The following is a 7,583-nucleotide window of genomic DNA, read 5'->3' as shown; positions in this document are numbered from 1 at the left end:
GAGCTTGGCTGTCATCTCTGTAAGTGCTGTGCAGGCAGAGAGCAGTCCCTGGCCTCTGTTTGGCCAGGACAAGCAAGCCCAGCACCTTCAGTCCCTCCATTTCACCCCACTCCCTGGGATCTGGAGTATCCCAGCACCTTCCACTGAACCTCCTGTCGATTCTCCACACTGCTCTAGGATTGGGGAGCCAAAACTGGGCACAGCATAACCAGCCCCATCTATCTGAGTTTGCCCAGCCTCACTGCCAGGTCCCTGCTCTGCTCTATCTCTGCCTCTTTCTTTGCCAGTTTTTACACAGAGATGTCTGAGAGCTGCTCGTGCCTGCTCAAATCAGTGTAAAAGAGGGTTTGAGAACTTCAGCCTTTTTCTCATTGTAATCTTTAGGTCACCATCCCAGCTATTGGAAGAGCCATATTTTTCTGTTGTGCTTGGCTTTGGAGACACTGGCTTCTGTGCAGGACACAGCAGAGGCAGAAACTCCATCCCTCTATTACCACATAGATAGAGGCATGGCTAGAAAAAAGGAGAGTATGACAGGTTTTTCCATGGATGAATAACTTCTGTGCCCTGGGGACTGTAAATAGCTGGTATAAATCAATGCAAATTGGCTATTACTAATCTTGCCAGTAATGAAGTGAGAATGAATGGAGTACAAAGATGAACTTTACATATCGTTAGCACCAATCTGCCTGGCTGCATTTATGGGCAAGGCTCTACCTAGGAGGTCAGTTGGCAAAACTTACAGGTTTTTCTTTTGGAAATTATGCATTTGTGCTGCACAGAAAAGTCTCTCCAACATCAAGTCCATTTGGGCATTTTATGAAAACTTGAAAACAATTGTTTCATAATTTCTCAAGCACTCAGCAGCAAGTACTTTTATTACAGTGCTTTAACATCACAGTATATAATTTAATATGTTTATTACAAGAGTGTCATATAAAACACTGAAGTGTATAATTTCAGAGTAAAAGTTCACTTTCAGTTTAGCTCTCAAACAGAAAACAAAATATCTGCAACACAGGAAAAGAATCAAGACTGTTGTTGTTGTTACCCCACGACAGCAGAAAATTAACGTGAATGAGAATAATGGATATTCAGTAAGAACATTTCTCATAAAACAGGCACTAACTATAGAGATTATGAAAAGAGAAGTTTTCCACTAGGATTGCCAATCAGTTTGAATCTCCACAAATACTGATGAAGATTTTCAAGTATTGACCATCACAAAACAGCTGAAATATGTAGAAAATCAATGTATTTAAAACTTAAAGGAATGGTTCTCTCCTGCTTGAATCTTTCAGAGGGAAGAGCCAATATAGTGTAAGAGCAGCTGTTCAGCAACACCTATTATTTGCTTACATTTCATGACTAACATGAGGCACCCCATCGTTAAAATGAGAGTTAGGAATTGGCTCTCCTGATTTACTTCCCAGCATTCCATAATTTTGCTGAGGATATGATCTCATCCAGCTCTCCACACCACCTAAGAATCTGTACTGGTTGATGAGCATGTTAATTTTCCTTCTGAAGAAGTATCAAACTCCATAAAGAGCTGAAAGATAGCCTCAGTTTAATTTATTAAAAAAGCTTTAGATATTCTTTTCTTAGGACTAATGGATGGTTGAAGGTATCCTCTGCAATGTAATTTCTATATTTTTATTTCTTCTTGACATGCTAGGGTCCCAATCTTGCATTTCTGGCACTCAAAACTCCTCATGAGTGGATCCTAACATGGAAGCATTCCAGTAGAATGCATGAGAGACCCTGTAACATTACAAAGTAGAGGACACGGAGGAAAATGTTGAAATAATAAATTAACAGTACATCAGATTTTTAGAAAGCAACTCTGTTAACAAGTGCTAAACCCACTTGTCATGCAAGGCACAAACAGGAATTCCCAACGTAGCAAAAGTACTGGCAGCAAATGGCTATTTCTTGTTCATTTATTGTTTATTAAAATGAATGTAGTAACACAAAAAAAGCCTGAATTTTACAGAAGCACAGAACTGTTGTATATTTCTTTCTAACAACGTGTATTATGTTACCACAAGGATGGTGACTGAGATATGAAATCCAGCAGAGACTACAGAAAATAATTTTGTTAATATTTTTGCACTGACTTCATTAGAAATGAGGGGGGTTTTAATGATTTAGTTAAACTGATGCAACATCCTGTAATGGACATAACCTTGCAGATGTAGAGATGTTCTTAGTATGTAAGTAATCATAGTAAATTATAATAATATAGCTTATATTAGGAAATTAAATGAAGCATCTTAATCAATTGCATAATGATCTTATTCAAAATTCCTTTTCTACTTTCCCATTTTGCCATGTGTTATATATCAGACAAAAAGTGCTTTTCTGTAAAAAATAAACCAAGCTTACTACAGCTATGCATGGACACTGTGCATTTCTCTATGTGGGAAAACTGACCAAAATAGTTATTTCTGAATAAGCTATCCATAACAGCTCCCTGTGTGGATATTCTAGTCTGGAAAAGTCATGGGTCAAATAAGTCATTGTAGAACAGCTGATCCTGCAATAGCGATTCCAGTCTGCTTCCCAGTGTAGAAAAGTCCTTAGTCAACAGCTCCAAACTCCTCTTTCTGCCAGAAGATTTTTCTCTTTAGAGAATAATATAAATCTGTTCTATTCAATTCTTTAAGGCCCAAATTCTGCACTGAGCTCCCTTTGGGAACCATATGTGAGATCAGTCAGGGAGAACTTTATATTATAGGAGTTTGTATTTATTTGCACAGACTCCACGGTTTTATTACACATTTTATTAACACCTTCCCGTGGCTGTGAGCTGTACACACCTTTGGCTGTGGGACATCTGGGTGATTCTTCTGTTCCAGAGCCTCCTAGATCCCTAAAGCAGCAGGCAGAAAGTTGCCACCAAACCAAACCCAAGGTGTTTGGTGTCCAGCAGCAGCTGGACAAGGCAAAACAGGGCAAAATGTCACCCCTTCCTCCATGCCCAGGTACAGGGATGGGTCACAGCAGTGAAATCCAGCTGATTCTTTTGAGTTTGCTCTGAGAACTGAGAAAAGAGTGGTCTGTGCAGAAAGACCTGAAAAATGCTTGAATGGGTTAAAATTGTATCCTGAAAAAGCAGCACAAAGTTTTCACTGAAGGCTGACCAGCAATGTCACTGCAGCCAGAACTGCTTGTACAACAGCTCAGTAAGACAAACTTCAGACAGAATTTATATTTATATTTGAATCATGGTTTTCTCTTCTCCAGTAGGGAAAAAAAAAAAAAGAAAAGAAAAACTAAGATAAGAAATCTATGCTGTTTTTTTATTTTATATACTTTACACTGAGTCTTAAGACCCTCAAAAGCAAAGGTTGCCATTTATCCAAAATTACATCACAGTGCCCCTGGCATTTTTGTGGTGTGGACCAATTAAGATTAGTAGCTCAATTAAAATCGCCAAATGCGTTTTAAAGAATGACATAAGGTTGATTATAATCTAGACTCCCAAAAATGAAGTAGAATGTTAATCAGCTGCCCCACCCAGCATTTATATGGCCCAGAGTACTCAGTGTCAGAACTCCTACATCATCCTCTGACTTCATTCTCCCCAGGGTTTATTAAATAGTTAATAACAACTGTCTGAAGTCCACCCCAAGTTTACCTGTTGGCAGAAATTTGGGGTCATGACACCACTAGTGTAGCATTCCCATAAATGCAGCAGATTTAGGTTCAAACAATTTTAATGTACAGCAGGTGGCATTTTTGTATTTAAAGAGTAAAACCACACCTGAGTGTTCATGCTTTCTAGGATTTTGCCAACAAAAGGCAAACAGAAAATAAGACAGTTTACTTTATGAAAGCCAGAAGAAATGGTGCAGCTGTTTTCAGGATTGCTATTTTCAAGCTGTCATATGAGCATGGAATTGAAGCCATTCCTGCTTTCCAGTTGTATTTTAGTACAAATATCTTTCATTTGTTTGTTTCAAAATATTTTCCCTTCAACATATTTTTTTAATCAGAATTTTTCCTAATAGGCTGGAGGAGTGTCCAATCTTAGTGTGAGACCAGTTCAGGAGAGAGGGAAGAACAGTGACTACGTTAGTACTGGGCAAGCTCAAACTCCCCAGCATGTAAGAATTATGTGTTCAAATGTTCAGTCACACAGAGCTGCCTGTTTGTAGCTCAACTACTATGAGTGCACATGGAATTTTTGCTAAAATATCGAAAAGTAATCTTTTATTTAATCTACTTTGTGTTTCTTTGTCTCAAATACCTATTTTGCCCTTCCACCAAAAATACTTTACTATCCCTAAAAATATTAGAAGATGTGGATATCAGAATTGACAGAGGTTAGATGAAAGGTAATTTTCCTTTTAAGAATTGTCTGTAGAGTTTCAGTAACCAAATCCCACTTCCTCTTACAGTGACTTGACTCACCACAGAATAAATATTTTTCAGGTGTTTCTCACTCTGGAGCCAGGTGTCTCTGCACACATGCATTATTTTTGGGTTCTTTTTAACCACCAATGTTATTTAGAAGAAGATATCCCATTTGAAGCTGTGAGCTGTTAGCAGTGAATGACATTTCATCTGCTATTTCTCTGGGCTTTACTCATTAGAAAGAGATCAGTAAAAATTGGCAGGTGATGGATGTTGCTCCTGTTTCACCACAGTGTTAAATTTAACAGTTTCTGAGTAGTAACACTTTCTCTGGCACCTGTGGTGCCATCTACTGCACAGCTTGGTAGAGGCAGGACGAGAACTGCATCCCTCCATTGCTGCCTTCACTTTCTCCTTCCCATCTTAACATTTAAAACTGGTCCCTCATTTGCTTTCCTAGTAATTTTCCTTCTTATGCACATATATAAATGTATATAAATACATATTAGAGTATATATTTATGCACAATTATCTATAAATGTATAGATGTGAATTTCTGTATTTTTTTAAACATAGCAGTCAATATCTGGAATTTAATTTTGGTGGGTTTTTGAAAAGAAGATTTTTAAAAGAGAAAATAAATAAAGAGGACTCTAGAAAAATAATCTGCTTGTCCACTTCTTGATTGTAATTCATTTACTTACCATATTCTGGATACAAATATATCTGGTTAAAAGATATTTATATTTACATATATGTGTGCAGTATTATGTTGGAAGCATTGAAAATTTTGTTATTGTTACTTTTTTTGTTGACTCAGATTTAAACACTAAGTATAACTAGTTGGGGTTTTTTATGATTGCTCTTTGAGGCTGTGAAGAAGAAGTAAGTAGTTGAATTGACTTCTCATAAATTGGTGTATTTAGTTTTGTTTGCAGTCTGTTGCTGGGGGCATGGTATAATTTTGGCAGTTCTATATAAAAAAAAATCTGTTGATTTTGATGTAGAGTTGTTGGAAAGAGCTACAGAGATTTTACATAAATATTTCCGGAATGATCTCAAGATACCTAAAGGCCAAAGACTTAAGATGAAAGCCCTGAAAATTTCAGTTTATTATTTCCCTTTTCTTTGGCTTCCCTCTGTTAATTGAAGCACCTTGTGCTCATATCATCATAGCCTGAGGTTTTCCTTGAATAAATCAATGCATGAATTTTTTAATTACCTACCCAGGCTGGACTTGGATTGCTCACTCATACGAGCACCAAAGAAGAAAGGTTCAGTGGCAGTAGCTAATGGAGCAGCAACTTAAAAACTACATCATCTAACTTGCTAACAAGTCCAAGCATCACCACGTTTGAAATGCTGTTGGCTGTGAGCTGGATTGAGCACAGCTTCCAATAGTGCTGACTGCTGAGAACTAAACATGATGTTATCAACAGCGAGCTTTGAAATTTTTTCCCTAGAAAGGACAAGCCTTGTGATATTTATCTCCTAAGTAACTTCTAACACTCTCAGAGAGACATCTAATGAGGAATCAATTATGATGACATAGTTATGAGTTGAAAATACAACTTGGCACATGATAACTGCAAAGGTGAGAGCAGTTAAAGTTTGTGTTATTTGGGGTTTTTTGCCACGGAGTTGATGGAGCAGGAGCCCTGATCTCTGCACACAAAAGCACTGCAGAACCAGGGAGTGCCAAGGACTATCAGGGGCTGCTCCCCTGGCCCTCACCAGGATTCCCAGGAGTGCTGCATTTTCTCTTTGCAATCACCAATTTAAACATTCTGAAGTGACAGACAGGATTTTTTGTCGGAAAAGCTGAACATCTAAAGGCAAAATGCACCAAAATACTCATAATATTTGGGGTTTCTTCCCAAATTCACCATCTATGTCTGCCTGTGTCACCCATCGTGCAGCGCTGCCCTCTGGCTGGAGACACCACATGAATAACAACAATCCCAGTTCGGCCATAACCCTTACAAAATTTAGCATTCTTTTCTTAAATTTCAGCTTCTCTGGAAGCCAGTGATTCACGACTCTTAGAATTGGGATTTATTGTTTGTTCAGAACACAAGACTTTAACAGCGCATTGAGAAAGATTTGACAACATATCGCAAGACTGTCGTAAACCTTCGGAATGCTGAAGGCAAACGATAAAAAGTAGCACTAAATCTTTAATTCAGCTTCAGTAGAAGTTTGAATTCCACTTTGGGGAAGGACGTGGATTTTTCAACAGCTCGAGCTGCACTGGAGTTCCATCTCCCTCAGCTTCCCGCCAGCCAGGAAGAGACATTTGAGATTACGGGAAGAGGAAAATGGCTGGATGAGGAAGGTACTGATCAGGATCAGCTGTTTGGCCACTTCCAAGCCAGCTTGGTTGGGTTTATTCCAGAAATTGGGATGCTGTGGAGTTTGTGGTCAGACATGAGCTCCATGGCCAGGCCTGAGGGCCAGCGTCCAGCAGCGGCCATGGCCTGCAGGGTGGGTGGGGCCAGCACCTGTCAGTCAGAAAAGGGCGGGAAAAGCCCTCAGGTGTCCAAAGCAGCCAGAGCGGCCCTTGAGCAGCCAGGAGAGCAGGGAAAAGGCCTTGGCAGGTCAGGAAGGGTGGGAAAAACCACTGGTAGGTTAAGGAGAGTGGGAAAATCTCTCAGTTGGTCATTCAGGATGGGAAAATCTCTCAGTTGGTCATTCAGGATGGGAAAATCTCTCTGTTGGTCAGTCAGGATCGGAAAAGCCCTCAGCTGGTCAGGAAGGGCGGGAAAAGCCTCAGCTGGTCAGCAAGGCCAGAAACGACCCTTGGTCATTCTGGAATGGCAGGAAAAAGTCCTTGGTCAATTGAGAAGAGTGGGAGAATCCCTTGGTTGGTCAGGAAGAGCAGGAAAAGAGCTTGCTTGGTGTGGAAGGGTGGAAGAAGCTCCAAGTTGGCCAGGATGGTCAGGAAAAGCACTCAGTCAAACATGGCGGGTGTAAAAAGCCCTCAGATGGCCAGGATGGGGTGTGCCAGCTCCTACTCTTTATAAAGGGAGGGAGGAGCCCTAAGCTGGTCAGTCTGGAGCAGTGGGAAAACCTTGACTTTTGTTTCTACAGCAAATTTCTGCCTTTCCTCTGTGACCCTGTGGTTTGAGCTCAGGTTATGTGCTTTACATCCAGCAAGCAGAAGAGCCATTTGCAATTTCTGTGGTAACCTCTTTTTGTCTCTTTTTTAACAGGGCTTCTTC

This window comes from Zonotrichia albicollis, chromosome 17 (genome assembly GCF_047830755.1).
Source record: "Zonotrichia albicollis isolate bZonAlb1 chromosome 17, bZonAlb1.hap1, whole genome shotgun sequence".
In the NCBI taxonomy this organism is placed as follows: Eukaryota; Metazoa; Chordata; class Aves; order Passeriformes; family Passerellidae; genus Zonotrichia; species Zonotrichia albicollis.
This window is presented reverse-complemented; position numbering follows the sequence as displayed.